This window comes from Aythya ferina (assembly GCF_964211825.1).
Source record: "Aythya ferina genome assembly, chromosome: 3".
NCBI classification, from domain to species: domain Eukaryota; kingdom Metazoa; phylum Chordata; class Aves; order Anseriformes; family Anatidae; genus Aythya; species Aythya ferina.
Genome location: NC_140298.1, coordinates 63,461,329 through 63,487,890, shown reverse-complemented (window position 1 = coordinate 63,487,890; position 26,562 = coordinate 63,461,329). Strand labels below are relative to the sequence as shown.

The 26,562-nt window shown below is 37.4% G+C and overlaps 1 long non-coding RNA gene across 1 annotated transcript; it reads left to right on the top strand.

The window, feature by feature from the left end:
- Nucleotides 1-17,101: 17,101 nt before the first annotated feature.
- LOC311434678 lies at nt 17,102-24,761 on the top strand. The gene is made up of 4 exons (XR_014691633.1): nt 17,102-17,209; nt 22,246-22,362; nt 23,391-23,485; nt 24,474-24,761. It is a non-coding gene; the product is annotated as an uncharacterized lncRNA (long non-coding RNA).
- Nucleotides 24,762-26,562: the final 1,801 nt, after the last annotated feature.

Here is a 26,562-nt window from a genome sequence, read left to right as displayed (position 1 = left end):
AATTAGCTTTTTTTTTTTATTTTTTTTTTTTTTTTCTGTTACATTCTGCCTCTGAATGCCTTGGCAAGGCTTTTATTTATTATTTTATTTATTTTCTATTAATGTAAAAATATTGACTTGCTAAATGAAATCTCAATACTGCTCAGTTAGTACATTTCTTCTGCTGCTTCTGCGTCTTCTGCTTCTGCTTCTTTGTCTGCTTTTTTCTACTTTTTCTGCTTCTTCTACTTCCTGGGATTTTATGTGGAAGAGCACACAAAATAGGTATCTCTTAAGGTCTACATAGAATTCTTCAAATGCAGATCAAGTATCTAATTATCATTATTCTTACTGCCTAAGGTCTCAATAAATAAAGAAAATATAGATGAAACATTTAAAATGAAAAGAACATATTCAGAAAACATAGCTAGTTTTCTGAATACACTCAGGGAGTTACTTATTTAATTCAGCTGGATGGCAGCAAGCTATTTCTCTGACTAACAAAGGATTCTAATAAATTTCAATTTACCATGCATTTTGCACATAGCTTCTATCAGCAAAATCTCATGTTATCACCATGTCTTTTTTAGGCCAACAGAGCCAGAGATTTAGAAGGATTTAGTCTTTTCCACTGAACACAGCTAAACCATGCACATAGAAATCCTACTGCCTAATGAAATTTTTAGTTTTGAATGAATTTTGCACAACTTCATCTCTCTATTATGAGCATGGCTGTATTCAAGTATCTAAGAAAGGAATAAGGAAAAGCAGAAAGTCATCCCTCTCTCTCTCTCTCTTTCTCTCACCCCTCTCTCTCCTCCCCTCCATGAAGTCGAATTCTCTGTGCTGCAAGCACTCTGTGCTGCAAGCATGAAGCAAAAAATGGACCACTCCCTGCCTTTTCCCCCTGGCTCAGGCCCCAGGATCTTACTGAGACATATCTGCTTGTTTCCTCCAGCTCTTCTAGTTGTTCCTGTTGCAACTGCATGAATGCATAGTAATGCATTCATGTTGATGATATACCATCGATAAAGATGAGGAATAAGGCAATACAGAGAAGAGGTGAAATCATATGGAGTTATGCAATGCAGCACTTTTTAAAGTGGCTTTCAGAGAGGTCACTTAACTAACAGAAAGGAAAACGCAGGACCACATCTGTGATAATTAGCTCTACCCAGGAGTTAGTTCACCTTATTTCTGTATGGAGTTGCACACTGCGATGCTGAGCAATGATAAGTGGTTGGCATACGAGAGTTAAGTGTCTCTCAGTGTTTGCTGTGAACAGCCTCATGCGTTTGAAATAATGTTCTTAGGTCAAGTCAGATCATTTGGTCTCTTGCTTTTTTCCAGCTTGATACTTCACTCAGGCTTTCACTGTATTTCCTTAAGAAGGATTTTGTACAGATGTTGAGCAGCATCTCACACTCATTAATAACTTTGAGACAGAATAAAACTAAATAGAGAAAGGGACAGAAATGTTTTTCCTATTCCTATTTAAGGATGCAGTGATAGGACACTATACTCATCACTTCTGTGAAAAGCCTGACTTTTCTCCCATTGTCTATGGCTTTAGTGTGCCCGTTATTAAAGAAGTGAAAATTCTAATCAAGTAGTACTGGGTGAAGGAGGAAGAGTAAGATGTGGTGGAGAGCTTTATCCACTTTTCTGCTGGTCTGGTCTCCAAAGATAACGCCTGCTCTTATGAGATGGGACACAGACAACCCTACTTTGTCAGATATTCCTGCTGCCTGTTAGCCATTCCCAGTGACCGTTTCTACCACTGCTATGCAAGGCACAGCAAGGACATTATAGTCCCCCTCCTTTCCATGCTCCTAGACAACCAGTTCTTGTTATGGTTACTTGTAAAAAAAAAAAAAAGAGAGAGAGAGAGAAGCAAAACTAGTCAATGTTCTTTATGTACTACACAAGGGACGGGAGGAATTTTGGACGGGAGGAATTTTACAACATCCGAGATTCAAAAGTGAAATGCTCAGTATGGCAAGGCTGTGGAACATCCTTTGAAATGTAGGTCTTAACTAGAAGATGGATTTGTCCACTTATTTTCTTATTAATCACCTAAAATTGAAAATTTGCTCTACTCTCTATTCCTTAATCTTACAAATACAGTACACTGAAAAATGAAATTAATAACACTACTAATGAATAAGACTGCTTTTCAATGCTCTTCAGGTTATTTAATATTTATCACTGAAAACATCAAAAAGAACTAGAAAATGCTTCTGTTAATTTTGTCATTACTATAATACCCTTAAAAAGGATAATCTCAGTGTAGATAATATTGACAGTATACCCTTGAAAATCCTTTTGCTAAGACTGGATTTTTCTACTTGAAATACTCACCTCCATCTTTTCTAACCAGCTGAAAAAGGACCAACATAAAGAGAGAGATTTGATATAAGATAGAAAAGTTAACCTTAATCATTGGGAAAAAAAAAAAAAAAAAAAAGAAGTCTAGTTATACCTCAAAGTATTTGCTAAGCAGGCATGTGGTAAGTTGAAGAATGTGATCTTCTGAAAGGGACCTTCCTGAACAAGAATTCATATAGTAAAAGAACAGGAAATTCCATCAAGCAGAATAAAGGTAAGACATAAAATTATAAATAAACGAAAATAAGAAATTGAATACAAATTAGTGATCTAGATAACTTTCATAACCTGAGAGAAAGAAAGACATACTCTCACAGGTCATGATTATTTACATTTATTTCCTACCCAAACTATCATTTACAAGTATCCATGACAAGATTTAGTAAGCTCTCTCATTTTTTTTGATGTTTTAAGTTAATTATTATAGATCTCACCCCAAATTAAGAACATGCATGCATAATCAATACTTGAGTGTTTCCCCTGGGAATGACATCTAACCTACAGTTAGTCTTCAATATACCTTTCTTTTAAAAACATTTAAATTTACTTTAAATACATATTATTTAAATCTCCTGTAAAAGAGACCCCAGCAAAATAAATAGTAGTAAAAACTGCTGTAAACTAATGCAGCCAAGCCAGAACTAAATTTCTGCATGCATGTTTTTCTCTTGATGACAATAGTATGTGGACATTATAGTATATGTTCGATGTTACTTATTCGGTTCTCCTAATCAGCCTATTGCAAATGATTTGTCTTTTTTTATTTGTTTATTTGTTTATTTGTTTGTTTTTGGTAAAATCAGATATCCAAGATAAGTAAGTTTCATCTTTTGAGAAAGTATATTTCATATAGAATACAGAGATTGGAAGATATGTTTGTTTCACTTCGTTGATGTCTCCTTTTGAAGCCTTCTAAACTAATGCAAACTATCTAGAGCTATCTTAAACACTGGAAAATGACTTCTTGAATACCAGGAAAAAATGAATTTTTGAAATCAGAGTCAAAAAAATGTGGTAAGTAATTGGTAGATGAAGATCTCTCTCACATGGAGATCAAATCCTGCCAGAATAACAAGGATTTGTGTAAGTTTTATGATTTTAGTGTGGCTAGAGAGAAGGACAAACTGAAATGTTCGGTCCAAATGAATTATTTCAAAAAATATATTAGATGTTAAAACAAAACAAAAACAAACAAACAAACAAAAACATGGGCCAGACACTGAGAAGCTAAGAAATAGCTGGACTTTTACAACATCATTTCTCTTAAAATGAAAAACATAATGAGAGATGGAAACCTCAATAAGACATTGAAGGCTGTATCATAAACACAGAGACCTATTCATCTCTTAGAGGTGAACCTCCGGTCAAAAATCAGGTGATTGTTATGGATTTCTGAGGAGCAAAATCCAGTCTAGAAGGTGAAAGAGCAACAGAATTCATAAAAATAACAAGACGTCTATCAAACACAATTGTTTGTTATTGACTGATTTTGAAAACAATAAAGAAAAAATAAAAAGTTTTTTTATCAGGATTTCAAAAATATTCTGCAATAGGAAAATTAGGTTGATTTATATTTAAACTATGCTAAGGCACACAGGAACTATGCTAAAGCACATGGAAAATAAGGAGGTGACTGGTGACAGCTAACACGGCTTCAGTAAGGGCAGATAATGCCTTACAAATCTGGTGGCCTTCCATAATGAGGTTACATCATTGGTGGACAGAGGAAGAGCAACTGACATCATCTGTCTGGACTACTGCAAAACACTGTGCCCCACAATATCACAGAATTGTCTAGGTTGGAAGAGACCTCAAGATCATCGATTCCAACATCTGACCTAACACTATCAAGTCCTCCACTAAACCATATCGCTAAGTTCAACATCTAAACACCTTTTAAAGACCTCCAGGGATGGTGACTCAACCACTTCCCTGGGTAGCCCATTCCAATGCCTAACAAATCTCTCAGTAAAGAAGTTCTTCCTAATATCCAACCTAAAACTCGTCCTGTCACCAGGCACGTGGGAGAACAGACCAACCCCCACCTCGCTACAGCCTCCTTTAATGTACTTATAGAAAGCAATAAGGTCACCCCTGAGCCTCCTTTTCTCCAGGCTGAACAAGCCCAGCTCCCTCAGCCGCTCCTCGTAGGACTTGTTCTCCAGGCCCCTCACCAGCTTCGTCACCCTTCTCTGCACCCGCTCAAGCACCTCCATGTCCTTCTTGTAGCAAGGGGCCCAAAACTGAACACAGTACTCGAGGTGCGGCCTCACCAGAGCTGAGTACAGGGGGACGATCACCTCCCTAGCCCTGCTGGCCACACTGTTTCTGATACAAGCCAGGATGCTGTTGGCCTTCTTGGCTACCTGAGCACACTGCTGGCTTATATTCAGCCAACTATCAACCAATACTTCCAGGTCTTTCTCCGCCAGGCAGCTCTCCAACCACTCATCTCCCAGCCTGTAGCTCTGCTTGGGGTTATTGCACCTCAGGTGCAGGACCCAGCACTTGGCTTTGTTGAACTTCATACAGTTGACCTCAGCCCATTGGTCCAGCCTATCCAGATCCTCCTGCAGAGCCTTCCTACCCTCAAGCAGATTGACACACACACCTAACTTGGTGTCATCTGCAAACTTAGTGAGGGTGCACTCGATCCCCTCATCCATATAATCGATGAAGATATTAAAGAGGACCGGCCCCAGCACCGAGCCCTGGGGGACGCCACTAGTGACCAGCCTCCAACCGGATTTGACTCCATTCACCACGACTCTTTGGGCCTGGCTATCCAGCCAGTTTTTAACTCAACAAAGCATACGCCAGTCCAAGCCAAGAGCAGCCAGTTTCTTCAGGAGAATGCTGTGGGAAACGGTATCAAAAGCCTTGCTGAAGTCAAGGTAGACCACGTCCACAGCCTTTCCCTCATCCACCCAGCGCGTCACTTTGTCATAGAAGGAGATCAGGTTCGTCAAGCAGCACCTGCCTTTCATAAACCCATGCTGACTGGGCCTGATTGCCTGGTTGCCCTGCAAGTGCCATGTGATGACACTCAAGATAATCTGCTCCATGAGTTTCCCTGGCACTGAGGCCAAACTGACAGGCCTATAGTTTCCCGGGTCTACCCTCCAGCCCTTCTTGTAGATGGGCGTCACATTTGCTAGCTGCCAGTCGACTGGGACCTCCCCCAATAGCCAGGACTGTTGATAAATGATGGAAAGCAGCTTGGCCAGCTTCTCCACCAGTTCTCTCAGTATCCTCAGGTGGATCCCATCCGGCCTCATTGACTTGCGTACATCCAAGTGCCGTAGCAGGTTGCCAACCATTTCTTCATGGATAGCGAGGGCCACATTCTGCTCCCCATCCCCTTCCACCAGCTCAGAGTGCTGGGTATCCAGAGAGCAACTGGCTTTGCCACTAAAGACTGAGGCAAAGAAGGCATTAAGCATCTCAGCCTTTTCCTCATCTTTTGTAACAAAGTATTGCAGCTGAGCTAGCGGTAGCCCGCCATTACAGGAGGTGTTCGTATGGGCAGGGGGGAACGCTCTGCTCTTCCTGCTTGCCCTGCCTGTGTGAACTGCCGCGCCACTCCTTTCTGATGTGCCACGCCCTGTTTGCCCTCCTGGTCGCCATGCTCCTGGTCACTTTCGTTCCCTAGAGGCAGCTTTTGAACGGCGGGGGAGGGGGTGCTGCTGGCTATGCCTCGTTCTCGCCTCGTTCACCTCCCTCGTGAGGGCTGCCGGGCCCTGGCGGCTCCCGGCAGCTCCCTCCCTTGAGTGGGCTCGGTGCCAGAAAAATTAGCCCTGCCCGTCCAATCCCCCGCTCCGCTGCAGAACGTGTCTGCCCCGGAGCTGATTGCCTTGGCAAGTGGCTGTGAAATGGCAGTGGCACCCAATTTAAATGGTCCGCGGCTGACCCTGTTGGCTCTGCCTTCGCTGCTGGCTTGTCTCTAAATTGTCTCTAATATCCTTGTCTCTAAATTGGAGAGTCATGGATTTGGTGGATGGATCAGTTGGTGGGTAAGGAATAAGCTGGATGGTCACCCTCAAAGAGTTGCATTCAATGGCTCAACGTCCAAGTAGAGATCTGTAATGAGTGCTGTTCCTCAGGGGTCAGTATTAAGACCTTCACTGCTTAGCATCTTTGTCAGTGACATGGACAGTGAAATTGACTGCACTGTTATCAAGTTCGCTAATGACACCAAGCTGTGTGGTGAGATGGTTGACACACTAGAGGGAAGGGATGCCATTCAGAGTGACCTTGATGGGCTTGAGAGGTGGGCCTTTGTGAACCTCATGAATTTCAACAAGGCCAAGTGCAAGGTCCTGCACCTGGGCTGGGGAAATCCCAAGCACAAATACAGCCTGGGTGGAGAATGGATTGAGAGCAGCTCTGAAAAGAAGGACATGGGGGTGTTGGTTGACGAGAAGCTCAACATGATCCAGAAACATTCACCGGCAGCCCAGAAAGCCAACCACATCCCAGGATGCATCAAAAGAAGCATGGCCAGCAGGGTGAGGAAGGTGATTGTACTGCTCTGCTGTGCCTTTGTGAGACCTGAGTACCGCATTCATCACTGGGGCCCCTAGCATAAGAAGGACATGGACCTATTAGAAAGAGACCAGAGGAGGGCCATGAGGATGATCAAAGGCCTAGAATCCCTCTGGCACTGGCAGTGGAACAGGTTGTCCAGAGAAGTGCTGGATGTCACATCCCTGGAAGTGTTCAAGGCCAGGTTGGATGGGGTTTTGAGCAACCTGGTCTAGTGGAAGGTGTCCTTGCCATGGCAAGGAGGTGGAATTACATGATCTTTAAGGTCTTTTCCAAACTAAATCATTCTATGATTCTATGGTTCTTTGATTATATGATTCTATGAAATATCAACTCAAGCAACTCAGGTTGCTTGGTTAAAATTAATTCAGGTTTCTTAAGTAACAAAACTCAACTCTACGACTCTACAATTCTATGACTGTGATTCTGTGATTCTATAATTGCAAATCTTGCTTACAGAAAAATATTAGAATATAGTGAAAAACTGAAATAAAAAGAGAACGGTGAAAGAATATATATATATATATAAAAAGACAGGCTTATGTGAAAGTTTAGAACTGCATGAAGGTTATTTGAGTTTATGTTGAATACAAATATCAGAAATGTAGGAAGATGCACAGTGGACAGAGAAGCAGAGTGCCGTAAGACCTATTGAATTCTCAGCTTTAATAATCATTTGTTTTGTGAACTTTGTTGAAATATTTAACCTTCTCAAATTTCATTTTCCCATAAGAATAGACTGTCTTATCATCATGAGTACTGAGAGGCTTAATTTAATTTTGCCAAATCCTTTTAAGTACTTGGTTGATAAACATGACATGAGTATTGCCAACTTCCATTTTTTTCAATGACTGTTAATGATGGTTGCTTTTTTTTTTTTTTTTTTTTTCTTTAGGTTCAGCTTCTGGAGTTATGGGATTGTTTGAAAATATTGCTTATTGGTTTTCATTAAAAACATTATTTATAGGCAGAAAGTGCATCAGAAAGGCAGATATCCTATGGGTTTGTTTTGTTTTGATTTGCAGTAGGTTATATGTCATTATGCACACACTGGAGCGCATCTAAGGAAAGATAATTGCAGTTTTATATGAAGACCAGTCGTCTTTTTTTTTTTCTTTTCTTTTTTTCTCCTTTTTTCTCCTTTTTTTTTATTTTTTTTTTTTCTTAATTTGTGGTGATACTTTTTACAGGTTATGATTTGAAATAGAAGAACAAGCCTTGTTTCCACAAAAATAGTATTTGAGATGACGAATGTTGAATGGTTGGAAGAAGCAGCCAGGAGCTAAGACTTCATAGCAATGATAGGAGAAATCCTAGTTACCTCTCATTATTTAGTATTGTCTCTAAACAACAATATACAGATTTTTGTATATTCTGTAGTGCTTACCACACTCCATGAATTTTGCATGGAGCCTTGAGCATGAATAGCCTCTTGGGAAACAGGTGCTAAAAAATGTTCAGTAACATTTTAACAAATAACAAATTATCTGAATTTGAGCCACCAAGACCTATATCTGATTCAATTTAAAATTCTCCATGCAGTCTCTACCAATGTAAGAATAATAGGAATAATTTAATATCATTACATATTAAGACCCAAATTAATCCTTTAACACGTCTATGTTATTGGCTTCAGGGTGAGTTACCTGTACATTTCAGGAGTTATCTATGCATTTCAGTGGTCAACAGTTTGCACAAGGAACAGAAAAACATGTTTAGCATAATGTGAGAGCATGTTAGGCAGAAATACTTGGATGGTACTGAGTACTGCAAAATGCTCTATGAATATCAGCAGAAATAGCCCTGCATGTCTTAAGACCTGAACGAGTGATATGTAAAATCAGACTGGGCAAGTTAGATTCCATATGGGCAAAAAAAACGGTCCTATGATTAGATTAGGTCCCACATATTAGATGATCTAATCCGTGCCTTTGGTTGCTATTTTCTGTTATTCTGGATGTCAAAGGAAAATATAATGCAAAATTAACAAAGATATACTATCATGTACAACTGAAGTATAATAAAAGCATTTAAATTTCCTCATATGATACTTCAAGCTTTGCTAATTTTGATGCTATATTATAGTCAATAAAAATCAGAGAGCAATGGTTTAATTTTTTTTCCCCAGCAAGATGACATAATTTTCCATTGCACTCTTTAATCAAATCTACTCTAAATTGAAAAAAAAAAATGTTAGATTCAATTTTGGCTATATCAGAGACACACCAAGTAAGGATCCATAGGAAAGAAGAAAAATGTATTTGGGGAATCTTGAATATATAATAGAGAAAGATAGATTTTTTTTCCGTTCATTTTACTTTTTTTTTGTTTGTTTGTTTGTTTGTTTTTTCTTTCTTTCTCTAAATCAAGAACAAAAAGAAGAACAAAAACTCTGACAGGGAACGGGAAGAGAGAAAGTGAATCAGAATCAGAAATGCTTGGAAAGAAAAATAAAAGGTACTGAAAGCACAGAGGAAATGTGAATAAAATTTTAGCAAGAAGGGAAGCAAAATACCTAATCTAACACAAAAGGTGGGGATAGATAAAAAGAAAATGTTTGGCTACAACAGACCTGATTACGTTTTAAACAAATAAAGAAATGGCATTACGTTTTAGGCATTTATGTTTTGTCATTAGATAGTAGAGTACCGCCTGGTTTTCATTACCCCAAGCTGTAATGCTATAGCCTGACTGATACTACCATCATGCAATAGGGGAGTCCTGAAACTTTTTTTACTGAGTCAGAAATTTAAATTAAACAGAGAGGAAAATAAAAAACCTTTTCACAAATTTTCAGATCATAAAATGCGTTGAATTTATCCCATTATCTCAGAATAGAAACAGCACAGGGTCTAACAATATGAACCATGTAAGAATAAATATACGCACACAGTAATCAAAGGGTAGGATTGCACAGAGATCATCAAAGAATTATCTTTGAAGTCCAAAAATAGGTGTTAAGCAAGTTTAATCAGGCAAAGTCATCAAATTGCATATCAGTTCTCCAAAACTGTGCCACCAATATTGTATTTATTATGTAGCATAAAAGTATATTTAATGTGATAAAATAAAAAGTCCTACATATTCAACATATGAAAATTAACTTCAGTTTACTTGAATTTAGAATTTCACAATAGCTCCCTAGAGTTGTTGAATGACTGAAAAAAAATATTTGAAATAGATTTAAATAGATTTTTTTTCTTTTTTCTTAGAATAGCATTATTTTTTTTAATACTTTTTTTTGGGGGGGGGTGGGATAGCCCCATTTTTTACAAAAATGTTTTGGTTTTGTGCATCACAACAGTCTAGGATAATGATATCATTTTGAAAACAGCAAAAATAACATAAAATTGCACAATTCTGTTGGGAGGGTACCTTTATAAAAATTCCTACTTCTTTTTCCAGAATGAGTTCCTCTCAGAACAGTAAGAAATTATTTCTTGCCAAAGGTTTGATTTCCAGGGACTCTGTTGTATAAAAAAAAAAAAAAAAAAGTTGCATTTTATTGTTATTTTATTGTTTTCATGCTTGCTATCACATTAAAGCTTTTTAATAAAGTAAGGAAATTCTATAGAGCCCTTTAATTCACCAGACAAAGGCACATAATAGTAAAGCTCAAATTGGAGTACGTTTGTTTTCAACACTGACTACAGGAGGATACTAACCTTACCAAGACAATAAATGTTCTCTGAATCTCAAATTTTAGGATAAGAACATCTCTTACCAGTTATTGTAACAATAGCTGGTGTACATACGTTCAGTTTTATTCCTGTTGAAGAACTCTTCTCTTTTTTCCCTGCTCTCCTTTTTCCTCCTATCATCTCTGCTCTCCTGCTCTTCCCTATTTTTATTGAACCCTCAGTTCACTAGTGTCATAGAAACACCTCAACTGACATTTGGTATGACAGAAGAAGCCACAATGAGTGTCAGAGAAAAAGAGTGTTGTTCCTGAAACAGAAGACTGGAACTTTTGCTCCAGAACAGATCTAATTCTGAAGGTTATTTCCTTTTTTCCTCCCTCCATATCTTGGCCAGTAAGGATTTCCATTCTTCATTTGTACAGAATGCCAAATCAACCACTATAATTTAAAATTCAAATAACTTCTTCCAGGGAGGATGCGAACACTAACATGAATATTTCTTTTTATAATTTTTTTTCTTTCCCCCGGCCCAACCCCCCCCCTCTCCCCCCTGCCCCCAAATTAATGAACAGTTTATTCATTCAGTATTAAAAACTAATTAAAATTACACTTCAGTCAGAGGGAATAGGCCTACTTCAGCAACTATTGAGCTGAATTTTATAGTTAGGAGGAAAGACTAGATCATGAGGATGGTCCCTTCTGACCACAGAAGTAAGGTTTCATTGCAGACAGTATAAGTTATTCTACAGGCTCTGTTGATGTTATTGGTCTCTGTCTTTCCATGGTACAATGCAATCAGCATCAATGTTTACACTTCCTTTGTTTCTTCTTGTTTCCCTATGGATTCACTGTCTGCAGCACTCTACTCACATATAATATTTACGCATTCTTTTCCCCTTGGATACTTCATATCCCTTTTAGGATAATAGATCTCTTGAAATCAACTCACATCAGACCACCCAGACAGTTCCTTCTCCTCAAATTTGCACTCCTCCAGTTATCTATTATCAATTTGGATAGAGCCTCCACAGCTTGTGATTTCTGGAATGCATTATCATACTTTCATCTTATTTTAATCTATTATTCAGATGACACTTTCTTACAATTACACTTTATTAAGTAAGTATGTTTAAATAACAATTTGTTTACTTAGAGCTATTTTTTTCTTACTTTGCTATTTTATTATTCTGAAAGTATCTTGAGAATACAACAGTAAAAATATTGCTTCTTACTTTATATGTGCTGAGTAGTAGACAAAGATTTGTGCATGCCTAAAGAAAACTACCTACAATCCTGTAATGTTTATTTCAATGATTTAGGATCATAGAATCATTAGGGTTGGAAAAGACCTCCAAGATCATTTAGTTCAATCATCCCCCTACCACCAGTATCACCCACTAAACCATATCCCTAAGCACCACATCCAAACTTTTCTCAAACACCCCCAGGGGCAGTGACTACACCACCTCCCTGGGCAACCCATTTCGATACTGAACTACTCTTTCTGAGAAGAAACGTCTCCTAATTTCCTGTTCTGAATCTGGCTGGGATGCAGTTAACGTTCCCTACAGCAGCCCATCCAGTGCTGTGCTCTGCACTTGTAGCTAGAACAGCACTGGTATCACACCAGTGTATTTTCTACTGCTGAGCAATACTGGCACCCTATCAGGACTCCCTCCAACCCTTCCCCAAGGGCCAGCAGGCTGGGGTTGGGTAAGAAGTGAGGAGGGGACATCACCAGAGCATCTGACCTAAACCAACCAAAGGGATATTCCATACCATATGATGTCACACTCAGCAATAAAAGGTGGGAAAGGGGAATAAGTGGGGAGGAGTGGGCTCTCTTTATGAAAATGTGATATATGGAGTAATAATTCATGTCAAGAAGATGGTTGGTGTTAATAAAGAAGGGGTAGATGTGGGAGTGTGGCCATGGGGGTCAACAAGCCAAGGCTGCAATGAAGTCATAACTGTATTCATGAGAGATGTGCTCCAGTCCATTGATAAACTTTGTGGCCCTCCTCTGGACCTGTTTTAACAGCTCCACATCCTCCTTGTGTTGGGGGCTCTAGACCTGGACACAGCACTCCAAATGGGGTCTCACAAGGGCTGAGTAGAGGGGGACAATCACCTCCCTAAACCTGCTGGCTCTTTTAACACTTTTAGGCCTTCTGGGGTGCAAGCATGCACTGCCAGCTAATGTCAAGCTTTTCATCCATCAGAACCTCCCAAGAACCTCCTTCTTTGTTTATTGAAGGAATAAAATGCTAGATTTTTGTTGGTTTTGTTGTTTAATGTGGAGAAATATTTTTTCCTAAAGTATGTGACAAAATATATCATTGTGCATTGATCTATATGTAGTTTGCAGTAAATGTGATTGGAATAAATTTAATATTTTCAATGTTATATACTGTGTACAGTGATTTCTAAGAAAGAAAAATGGGTAGGAATTAGCTTATAAAAATAATCAAATGTTAAAGTAAAAAAAAAAATAATTATTATAATTATGATTATAGGATTAAAAAGAAACAGAAACATGAAAACAGAAATAAAATTTAATGTGACAAATATGAAATAAATTTACAAAGATGACCTTACAGTACTCACTGAGGTTGCCAAATAAATAAATGATGTAGATATTTTCTATGTGCAATATAAAGAATATGTCTTCCAGGACACTGTAATAAAATAAAATAAGCAGTCATGAAAAGGTTGGTGAATCTGTGGGCACATTTTCAGTAGGCAGAGAAAATCCATACATCATTAATCAGTCATTAATGGAATAGATTGAAATATCTTCATTTTAACAGATGCTAGACTAGATGAGGGTAAAAGTCTTTGATGACTCAGCTAAGTATCATTGCTTTGATTCTTCTGAGTGTATCTTATATCCTTCAAGGCTTATTAACTGCTTCATCATGAGCTGAAACAGTTTCTAATGCTATAGCATGACTTGTGCTGCCTGAAACACAACTCTAAATTGTGGTTTCCATTTGAAATGTGTATTAAAATGGAACTAGAATTCAATGAACCCCCTGAGAATCCTTCTGTTGGTTTCAGCCTGCTTCAGATTGTACACATGCTTATGTCTGCATATGAACAGAGAATATGCTCTTACAACAGCATCATTACCATAAAGGAAGAATGGCCCAAAAGTTAGAGAATAAGCTTAGGCTTCAATTCCCACAACTTCTACTTTTTTTTTTTTTTTTTTTCATTACCTTTTTATCTTATTTAGGATTCTTCTTATTATAATTATTTTTTTTTTTTTATTATTATTATTATTTTTTTTAACTCCATAGCTGCATTAACCTTTCCAGGTGTCAAAGTCAACACAGTCTGTGTATTTATATCTGCACTATCTCAGGCTAAATGCTGGCTGGAAGAGGAAATGTCTAAATCATTTATGTTGCCTGAGAAGTACTAGACATCTTTTCAGATGAAAAGGGCCATGGACGATGTTACATGGAGACCAGCTGCCTTATGCCCCTAAGTCTACTTGTGCATTGAACAGGCAATGCTAGCACTCCTAGAAACGTGACTGGACGTGACTCCAGACACCAAATGTGACTCCAGACACCAGACTCCAGACACCTCAGTCTTCTGAGCCTGAGACACCTCAGGCTTCTAAGCACTAAGAAAAAGAACTAATGTTCAAATGAGACTATGAGGAATATTGGTGCAAATTCAGTTACCATTAATTTTTTGTACACATTACTCACATGAACCTCTACTATACTCAGATTAATTTATTTCATGTGAAAAATCAATCATATATATATAAAAATAAGCTCAAAATTCTAATGCAAGCTGTCAATCATATCAAAGTTTGTTAGTGACATATACCTCCACCTAACAACAGAAATCAAGATTTTAGATATATAATGTATAAGCAAGTCACCAAGGACTGACTGGAGTCTCTTTACGGCACCTATATTGAACTGGCAGCGGAAGTTTAAGATTATTCTACCAGTTACATTCTTACCATAATCATCATTTTTAATGCAGAGAAGAAATCAAGTTTGAATCTGTTTGATAGGAAAATAGATTTATTATAAGAGAGTAGCTGGGGAGCAAACTCACCATAAGTAGTTCTGAATGAAGGTTGCACTTCAGTTGATTTCTCAATAATTATAAAATTACTGATTAGCATAATATGTGGTGGATCACATTGTGCCTGAGTCCCTGGTAAAATAAAATAAATAAATAAATAAGTAAAATAAAGAAAAAGAGAAAGGTATCACACCTTTGACAGTCTAGCTGGAGATTAATGAAAGGTCCACACAGGAATAGCTCTTTATGATTACAAGAAGCAAAACACAGAGCAGAAGTTACGGAATTATGGAATATATTGACTAGCTCATCTAATGGCAACTATGTTCCTGAAAATCTTCCCTTTCCATTCCTTAAAGACACACAACAGTTTAAAAAGCAATGGATTAGAGTGTTTGTTAGGCATTGTAGCTTTTAGGCTTTGTTTTTTAACATTATAATAATATACCATGTTCTTAATTGTTTTCAGTTCACAGGATTTTTATTTGTTTCAATGGTCCCTGTAACAAAGGAGAGAACTGATATGATGACCTTTGATGTCACTGATTTTAATTTCTCCTCACCTGGTAATGTCAAAATTAAATTGACCTGAATGTCAGAAAAAAACTCTATAATAAATTGGTACAACGTGAGAACCCAGACAAAGAAGCACTCTGATTCCTGTTGCAGCTTTGCAGCTTTCTCTTCTCCCTTTTTTCCTGCCTATCGCATATCAATGCTCCTAATGTCCCCATACATAAAAACTTGTCACCCCTTTGAAGAGGCCTAGGTTCACTGCAGCAGTGAGCTGGGGTGACACAGGCCTCAGAATTAAGAAGTGAGTCTTATTTGAGAGTCCTGCTAACAGGGGCACCCTGACTGCAAAGTTGTTTGCTGTGTGGAAGACAGTTTTTCGTCCCAATGTAGTTGTTCAGCTTGCTGAGTGAAACCCAGTCAGAAGCTCCTTACTGTCCACAGACAAAACGTAGAGAAGGGGGATGTCTGAATTTCAATTTGTGAAATTTCAATTCTATAACAAATTCCAGGAGCTATTCTTAATCTCTGCTGCAGTTGTCCTCTTTATTTCCTGAATTGAAAAGAGGTGGTTGTCGTGGTTTAACCCGGCTGGCAGCTAAACACCACACAGCCGTTCGCTTATCCTCCCCCTCCCTCTCTGGGATGGGGGAGAGAAATGGAAAGTGAAGCCCGTGAGTTGAGATAAAGACAGTTTAATAAGACAGGAAAATAATAATAATAATAATAATAATAATAATAATAATAATAATAATAATAACAACAATAATAACAATAATAACAATAATAATAATACAATGGTGATAATAGTACTACTACTAATAATATGTACAAACAAGTGATGCACAATGCAATTGCTCACCACCTGCTGACCAATGCCCAGCCTAACCCTGAGCAGTCCGGCCCCCTCCCCCCGGCTAGCCACCCCTATATATTGTTTAGCATGACGTCAGATGGTATGGAATACCCCTTTGGCTAGTTTGGGTCACCTGTCCTGGGTCTGTCCCCTCCCAGCTCTTACTGCACCCCCAGCCTGCCTGTTGGCAGGACAGAGCAAAAGGCTGAGATGTCCTTGGCTTGGTATAAGCACTGCTCTGCAACAATTAAAACATTGGTGTGTTATCAGCACTCTTCTCATCCCAAGCCAAAACACAGCATTCTACTAGCTACTAGGAAGAAAATTCTGTTCTGAAACCAGGACAGTGGTGAATCTTCTCTAAAAACATGCTTTTCCAGCTTCCACTACTGGTACCTAATCAAAGTTTCTAATAGGAGGTACTGTTTCCTTCTGCTTTTATTCTTTGAATTCCCTCCACCTTTTTCTTTTTTTTTTTTTTCTTTTTTTTTTTTTCTCTCATCCGCTTAAAATCCTGTTTGAAGACTTCCTGACTTAACCTCACCACACTTTCTCTACTTTTTTTCTAGTATTTAAACATTAATCTTTTTCTAAATCTTAATATAGTCTCATCAGAAAATCCCAGTAGATTTTTTCCCATTAAGTAATTTATTGATTGTAATATGCAAGTCCAATAATAAAAAGTTATCCATGATTTCATTTTGAGCTGCATTTTGCTGAGAAATTATTGAAACCTTTGCTTCTGAATCCTTTCATAAAAAAAATGTTTCTTTTGAAATACTTCTGATTTTCTTCTAACTTCTAAAGGTTAAAAGAATCCCAATTAGAAAGTAATTCCATAATAGAATGTATCATTCTATTTAAAGAATTTATTTTTCTACACTGTTTTTTGTCAAAGGAAAACAAAAACAAAAACAACTTCAATTACCAAATAATATCATTCTTTCATTCACTTGCTTATTTGTTGATTCCCTCTTGTATTGGGTTTATAATGGCAAGGGTTTGATAGCAGGGAAGCTGCAAGGGTGCTGTCTATTAGAAAAGTCCAGAAGCTGCCCTGTTAGATAAAAGCCAGTTTCAGCTGGCTCCACAAAGAACCTGCCTCTGTCCAGAGCCCAGCCAATGAGCAATGAGGGTTGGGCCTTTGGAGGACCAGATTTAAGGAAGGGTAAAGACTGCTGCACAACAACGGCTGGGAGAGTGAGGAGTAAGAACCAGCCCTGCAGACCCCAAGGTCAGTGCAGGAGGCGCTCCAGTCACCAGAGCAGAAGTTCCCCTGAGGCCTGTGGAGGAGCCCCCGGTGGAGCAGGTGGATGTGGCCTGGAGGAGTCTGTGGCCCATGGAGAGCCCCCACGGGAGCAGGCCCTAGGCCAGAGCTGCAGCCCATGGACAGGAGACCTTGCAGGAGCAAAGGGTTTGGGGGGAGCAGCCACTCATGGGGGACCCCTGCTGGAGCAGTTTGCTCCTGGGGGATGGACCCCGTGGTATAGAGCCATGTGGGAGCAGTTCTTGCCTGTGGGCAGCCCCCACAGGCTCAGTTTGGGAAGGACGGCATCCTGTGGGAGGGAGCCCACATGGAGCAGGGGCAGAGAGTGACCATGAAGGAGCGGTAGAGACAAAGCATTAGGCACTGACCACAGCCCCCATTCCCCTGTGCTGATTGTAGGGAGGATATAAAAAAGTGTTGATGGAGGGGAGGGAAAAGGGCAGGTGTTCATGGTTTGCTTTTTAGTTTCTCACTGTTCTAGTCTGTTAGGGATAGGCAGTAAATTATATTAATCTCCCTAATCTCCCTATGTTGAATCTGGTTTGCCTATGATGATAATTGGTGATACAGTAAATTGGAATACAGTAAAACCTGCTTCACCCCAGCACAAGACTCTCTATTTATGCGGTTTAATATTGTGGTTTTGTCAACTGATCATATAATCATAGAATCATAGAACGGTTTGGGTTGGAAGGGACCTTACAAATCATCTACTTCCAACCCCTCTGCCATTGGCAGTAACACCTTCCACCAGTCCAGGTTACTCAAAGCCTCATCTAACCTGTCCTTGAATGCTTTCATGGATGGGATATCTGTAGCTTCTCTGAGCATCCTGTTTCAGTGCCTCGCCATCCTCATAATAAAGAATTTCTTCTGAATATCTAATCTAAATTTACACTCTTTTTGTTTAAAGCTGTCACCCTTTGTCCTGTTACTACAAGAAATGGATTTCGCTGTTGTAACCATACTTACACAAACTGAATCACCTGCACTGCAGATACATTTTGCTTCTAATGTGGATATTGACTAAAATACATAAAAATCTTCTGGAAGAATTGGAGTCGACTTCAACTTATTTTCTTCATGAGTCTGATAATGCAACATTGATCTTGAGAGCTCAGAGCCCCACTGTTATGATTATTATCTGAAACGTCTTTGTTCAGGACTGTTGCAGACTGTATCCTTCATACTATTGTATATGTTGGGTAGTCCAAGACACTGATTGCACATGTGTTTAGCAATTATTCCCTATCCTGCAATGCTTTGTAATCTCTCAGTCTTTACACTGAATAAAACCATTGTGTCATTTCAGATCCCTGCCTACGCTATTAATTTACTTTTGCTGTGAAATTATCTGAATGTATATCCAGGGGAGACAAGTAAATCTGAAAAGTGTTGCCTTGCACAGAAGGGAGTGAAGTACTTTTTAGATGACATAGAAGTTTCCCTTACAATTTGTTAACTTCTTGAAAGAGGGTTTTCATCTATGAAGGAAATAGACATTCTGGCTCATGAGGGCCTGACTTGTGTACGTGCAAATATCTAATGTTTCATGCATGTGTATGGGTTTACCTATTCCTGCCATATAGGCATTCCTGAGCATATTAACTGTGGATATAAATGCAAACACAGTGAATTTAGTACTTAATCATCGGATACTTGTAGCTTTAGCAAATGCAACCAGTGACTGAGATCTCAACTTTTATTGCCATAAAAATTTTTTTCAAACCCTTAAGGACAAAATCATTAAAATGTGCATGCCAGTGTTTTTGATGCCAGAACGTAAAGCTCTCCCCAAACCCCCAAAGTCCCAAAACACTTTTTTTTTTTTTTTTTTTTTATCCAGTGATACAACTGGATGAGTGAGGAAAAGGGAAGTAGATGACTCGTGATTTTTAAGCCTTGGAGTTCAAAGAATTCCAATGATTCATGGCTTCTCCTGCATAAGCATTTGCTGCAAGAGTACAGCTCAGTACACTCCATTGGTTAGTGGCTTGCTTTATCATTTCTGAGTTAAAGTCATAGCAAATCAGGAAAACAAGATTTAGTATTAGCTGCTTTTGTGATCCACCCAAAATTAACATATGCAAATATTTAATAATTTATAGGAATCATTTTTTAAAAGAAAATATTAAAACAAAGAATAATTATTAAGGCTTACTATAGTCAATCATAACTGCAGATGTTATGGTCAAATTTTCAGGTTTTGTCTTTTCTCATTTCCAAATGCCATCCTACTCAGTCTTCAGTGCTGTACACAGTTCTCTTAAGCATAAAGAATTATGTTAGGAATGAAGGAAAAAAATCTCAATATGTAATTATTATTTCTAGAAAATGTTTAGAAAATAATATAAAAACAAATAATACAAAAACAAACATGAGTTTGACTTCAGTAATTGTAATATAAAATGCAAAAGCACAGCTCTGGAGTGCTTCACAATAAAACATCTTCAGTACTAGTGTTTTCTTATTTACTAACTAAATACAAAATATTACGACAGAAATTATTGCTACCTGTTTTCTGTTTCTAATTATTTAGGTTCAATAGATCTAGGTTCATGGGGGTCTCTGATGTGTTGTAGAATCTGTTTCTTTCTGCACAAATTATAATATAACTTGCTTTAGTTCAAAGTAGTTCAGGCTCAAATGTCTGATGACAATAGCTGAAAATAAAGGCACCTAACTTACATCTACTTCCAAATCATTTTACTTCTAAACTTGGCCTTGATGTCTCCTCACTACTACTAATATTTATCAGAAGTGTTTTTGTTTTTGCTTTTTTTTTTTTTTAGTAAAAGTTTCTTGGTAAATTGGTACAGACGGCTCTATCAGAACCTAATTATGACTGTGGAGCCAGAAAATAGATTGCATTTCCCATACATTATTAATGTTCTTCAAATCCTCATTTGTCATTTTCAAGGTTATGTAGAAATGACATTCAAGGAACCCAAACTCCTTACTAAACTCATTTTTACAATCCAAGTCTTTTATAACACTTCTTACTAAGCTCTTGGATAATATTAAAACTATAACGGCATTCTCATGGGATTGTACAGAAACCATAATGCTGTAAGGAAATTATTGATGATGAAAATTAAGCTCAAATATTAAAAATAATTTCATTAACAGGCTTTAACTTATATAATAGTGAAGCAAATGTGTATTTAAAGAATAAATTAATTTTATAGGACCAACTGTTGTTTATTACATGCACGTTAGTAATTAGACACATTATGGCCTTTAACTAATACAGAATCATGTGTCAAGGTGATATAAAATATTATTAATAAATGCACCCTGCTTCTGAGTATTTTTAGAACAAGAAATCACAGCTCAAGTGGTAACCATAAAATGTACTGTTTGGTGTCTTCCCTTTCCCTTTCCCTTTCCCTTTCCCTTTCCCTTTCCCTTTCCCTTTCCCTTTCCCTTTCCCTTTCCCTTTCCCTTTCCCTTTCCCTTTCCCTTTCCCTTTCCCTTTCCCTTTCCCTTTCCCTTCCCCTTCCCCTTTCCCTTTTCCTTTCCCTTTCCCTTTTCCCTTTCCCTTTCCCTTTCCCTTCCCTTTTCCAGCTGATACTTAGGCTTCAATATAACACCGTATTTCATCATCTTGTTATTTATTCTAACACTCAAGAAAATAAGTTTGAAAAGGAAAGTCAAATAAATTGATGTGGAATTGTCATCCTATCTACCTTCCACTTGGACTGGTGATACATCAAGAAACATGGGAAAAGTCTGTGATGTTTGACTTTTATTTTACCTTGGTAATTCGGTACAAAAAAGGCACTCTTCTTTATTTCAGCCTAAGTAAACACCAATTGCTAATGGAAAAAGTGAGCATTCACAGTTATCTGTGATGAAAGATGAGAAAAAAAAATGTTTATGAATGTAGTAGATACCTAAAACATCTGAAAAGTATAAAGCTTGTCTCTTTGTATTCACCAGTGTTTATACTAGCTGAAGCTATAAACCAGTTGCTAGAAGAAAAAACTATAATAAGTCAGATACTGGCCTGTAACTGGTGGTCACTTATCACAGAGTTATCCTGAGAACAGCTACTTAAATTTATACAGTACCTTATCACACCGAGCCATCTTATGATACTTTACAATATTACATTAAAATTGAAAGGTAATCCTTTTTGCAGATTTACTGTTCAGATAAAATAAGATAAAATCCAAAGGTCCAAATTCAGCATGTGTGCAACTTCTATCATTTCTGTATAGTTACACGGAGAATAACTACTCCACTGAAAAACAGTATGTCTTATATTTAGATCTAAAAAAGGCAGTTGCAGGATAGTCCAAATTAAAAAAAAAAAAAAAAAAAAAAAAAAAGTAAAAAAGTAATTTTCAGTAATCCTTTTGCTATTATTTCAGATATTTGGATTTGAGTAGGAGCTTATTTTTATTATTCTCTCATATCACAATTCCCCATCTTCTTGATCTTGCTGAGACATTGTTACTTTGCCAATATATGTGTGTGTATTTCAAGGAGACACTATGCCATCATCTTTTGTTGATATAAACATGATATGGAAACATACAATATTGCAACTTCCTCGTGATATTAAGAAAGAAAGAGGGTTCTAGGAAGGATTAAACTTCATTTAAACAAAATACCTTTAATAGTCAGAAAACACGAATCTGAATCAACTCATTTGTTTTGGCAAATTATATTTTGAATAGAGATGTGAAAATATTCTTTAAATTAAGATAATGATCTGATTATCGTATCAATAAACAAAATTAATTAAAGAAATAGAATAATATTTTTAAACAGAAAATACAGTCAGTGATCATATCAAATTAAAAATAAAAAAAAATAAAAATAAAAATAAATAAAAAAAAGCAAAAGCTAGAGGACAGAAATGGGTAGAAATTTGACAATTACAAAGATGCATGCGACCAGAGAAGTACAACTAACTTTGATATTGAATAATATAGGTGCCAGTTTAGGAGTTCAGTCTGTCTAATACAAAGAACTGATTGCAGTCTGAATTTTAGGGCATTCAGGATAAATACTGAAATACAGAGTTGACTAGGAAAATGTGACTACTAAAACCTCCAGAAGACTCATGAGGGGAACGTGTTTGCATGACATGACCTTTGGGACTGGAGCAAGTGAGTATGTACTGAAAATTTCATAGTCTTAGATCATAGCTCTTGTAATTCAATAGCTGCTTAAAACATTTGCAAAATGATCCATCATTGCAAGTGATAATACTTTGATAGTATTTGCCACCTTTTCCTTTTTTTATTTTTTTTCCTAGATGATCATTTACCTTTTGCTTTTTATTCATTGCTAGTTGCACAGTGCAATTTATGACTTGAAAGATATCACGATATATCGCGATATTTTTTCTTTCTCTCTTTAGTCTCTACAAATTTATAAACATAAAGTTTCACTCCAATCGCACCAATATTCATGGAGTACATCTAGCACAACATAGCCAAGGGAAGCACAAGCAGGCCAAGGGAAAATGATTGTCTAGTTCTACTGTATACTGGTGCAGCCTTGAGTGTGCAGTTTTGGGTGACACAATATAAGACAAACTATTAAAGAGTGTTCAAAGGAAAGCAACAAAGATGGTGAACTCTCTAGAGGGGAATGTGTACTCATGTGGCTGAAGTCCCTTGGACTGTCTAGCTTAGAGGAGACTGAAGGGAGGCATCATGGTGGCCTACAGCTTCCTCATGAGGGAAGTGGAGGGGCAGGTATTGAGCTCTGCTCTCTGGTGACTAGAGATAGAACTCAAGGGTTTGGGGTTTGTAATTTGTAATTTTGTAATTTGTAATTTTTCAAAGAACACTTTTTTGAAATACTTAAAAGTTACTTCCCAAATAATTACAAGATCACTACCAGTGGAAAAGTTCTCACATATTTTTTTGCATAAATATTTTTAAAAGTTATCCTTTTTTACATACTCTTGAGAAATTAAAACAAACAAACCAAAACAAAACAAACGAAAAAACCTCCCACCTTGATATCTATAAAAGAATGAAAAGAAATGAAACCTGCAAAGTACATAAGGAGATTTTATTCACAATTTAATTTACAAATGGCTATATTTGCATCAACTGAATAGCTAACATTTTAATTTATTGTTTAGCCAATAAATGCCTATAATAGTTTTTAACTTTCCCCATAGATTATTCCCTTCAGATGTCTAATCAAAGTGATTGTCCTTCCCTGAATTCCCTCCAGTTCTTCATGTGATCTGGATAAGAAAGTGCCCAGAAATGCGTAAGTATTCTATATATAGAATATATATTCACATATCATATGGAATTTTCATTTGTCTTCAGATTTGTTTGGTTTGTATATTACAGAAGGTTAAAAAGCCTGTTTTTTAGTCTTTTCCTCCATAACGTTATATTTGTTTATAAACAGCTCAAATCTTTTTTTCTTTTTTTTTTTTTTTTTTTTTTTTTTTTTCAACATACAGTCCATTTAAAGCCCAAAGTCCTACTCAAGGTTATATATCAGTGTTACTGATGTGTTATCTCACATCTAAGAATATCTGGATTATTAATTCCCAGAGATACTCGTGTGCCGGTTTGCAGGCTGAAGCTCAGTTAGTTATTTCCAGCTCATACTTCAATTCTTAGTTTTTCAGGTCTTTTTATATTTCTAATTTCTCACTTTTTTTTTTTTTTACTTTTTTTTTTGGCAACACCTCCTAATTTACTATCTGAAAATGTAATTAATGCACTGTTCATTTTTTCTTCCACTTCATTACTAAAAATAACTAATGTTTTGTTTGTTTGTTTGTTTAATCCTACTGAGGCATAAATATATTATGATCCTTATTGTAAGGGCTCATCTGAAGCTCTAAAGGTTTAAAGTGAAAAAAGGATTTAACAAACTTTAATTAACTAAACAATACACTTTGAATACAAAATGATGTCATGGATCTGACAACTTTTTAAAGGAAATGCAGCTGTTGTTTTTAATTTCTCTACAGAGGTTTATTGGCTTGAAACATTAGAAATATCTTACTCATGGAGTGAGTATAACTCCAGTCTTCATGGTAATCTAGTTCTTCACCTCAGCTAGTCACACTGGAACTACCTTGAAGATCTTAACCTCTGATATTTTCTTTCTTGAAAGTCTCTGAGCATAAAAGTAGACCTCATCCTTTGTGGCCTTATCAGCATATAACTATTATCAACTTATAAATATTATTAATGCTACAAAAATTTACAAAAATCCTTTTTGATTTTGTTTCCAGCTGAACTGTCCTTTTCAGAGAAAAGACAGAACACAAGGAGTAAGAAGAACCCCTTATCCATTATTTCGTCTGTGTCAATGTTCTTAAATTAATTTTGTCTGTAGAGGAGTAAAACCTGGGTAGCTATATTCTTCGTTTTAATGCTCTCTTAATCTCCAGTTGTTTTCTTCAAAGGAAATATCTGATTCTGTCTTTCCTTTAACATGAACGTATCTTCCTTTCTCCTGAATCAGTGTAAATTTCTTCAGGCTTGTCAATAAATTGCACAGGTCTGCTTCGACTCTTGAAGAACTGCTTCCTATTAGTTGTTTTGAACCAGGATCTAAATAGCTTTCTAGTCAGAGCTTTCTAGTACCTGTGGCATGTGATGCAGTGAATGATTAGTCACCATACAGAGTCTTGATGCTGCTCATGCATTTGTGGGGCTTTATTATATCTTCCTCTAATTACCCTTTCCTCTAGTTAGAACTTTTCCACACTCAAGAGTCTTGAACTATTTGTATTCTTATTCATATGGATGTTTTTTCCATTCTGCCAATCCTCCTGGTTGCCATCTCTGAAAATTTTCTTAGGTCTATATAATCTTTTGAGATAGAGGTCCATAAATGAAATCAATATTCAAGATGTGGATGACCCATACATTTTTCTTCTCAATGAAACAATAATTTTCCTGTGCAATTCCTACATCTGGTTAGCTTTTCTGCTTCCTGATGTGCTTACAGCTTATGTTTTTACAGAACTATTTTTCATAACCCAGAACCATAACCCATGCTCCGGTTTAGAACAGTCAACTGAGAATTGTTCTAAAACAACTTCAATCAATTCAAATTGTTGATTCAATTTTTGTCAAATGTTGATTTCTTGTGTGTATTTGTTTCTTGTATCTGTGTATGTGTGCACACATGAATTTACATGAATCATTTCACATTTATCTACATTGATTTTAATCTGAAAGTTTATTTCTGATTTTTTTCCCCTTTTGAATCTTCCTAGTGAAATAAATGTGATATACTATAGCTTATAAAGTTATTTGGTTTTCCTATATGCTTCAGTTTTTGGAGAAAAACTGGAGAGAGTACTGGACAAATCCACTTTGACTTAAGATGAATAAATTGAATTGCATTTTTATTAGCTTATTTTCTGTCTTGCATTGTTTGAAACCAGTTAGTATTGTTCAATGCAGACAGTCTTTGAAAAGCAGGAATCCCAGGTTTCTTTGAAGTTGCACTGCCTTCTCCTTCTACAACTTCTCATACAACTACAGTATTTAATATTAATTTATCATGATATGCTGCCATGTAATTTTTAGACTGTATAGATATTTGACAACTGCAAAAGAGACAGTGACATGAGGATGGCTGGCAAAATAGAGTGTCAAAGAAGTAGCTGATGAATTGTTTTGTACTCACTCTGCTTTCCTCTCATCTGGGAAGATAATGTGAAGTTCATAGAATCATAGAATATCCTGAGTTGGAAGAGACCCATAAGTCATGGAGTCCAACTCCTGGCACCACACAGGTCTACCCAAAATTTTAGACCATGTGACTAAGTGCACAGTCCAAACGCTTCTTAAATTCAGACAGGCTTGGTACAGTGACTACTTCACTGGGGAGCCTGTTCCAATGTGCAACCACCCTCTCGGTGAAGAACCTCTTCCTGATGTCAAGCCTAAACCTCCCCTGCCTCAGCTTAACACCATTCCCACGGGTCCTGTCACTGGTGATTAAGGGAACAGGTCAGTGCCTGCCCCTCCACTCCCCCTCGTGAGGAAGCTGTAGACTGTGACGAGGTCTCCCCTCAGCCTCCTCTTCTCCAGACAGGCCCAGTGACCTCAACTGCTCCTCATACGTCTTCCCCTTTAGGCCCTTCACTGAAAGATACGGACTCCTGATGGCACTTGAACGGGAGACGTTTATTGCCCTTTTTCTCTACTACATATACTTTCCCCGTAGCCCCACACACTGTCCACGTGCCTGAATCTGTTACACAATTGGTTAGAGACCCTCAGACACGCACCTCGAGCCAGCCAGCAGTTGGCCACTGCCCAAAGCTCATCTTTAACACTGTAGCCAATTTACTTTATCTCAAC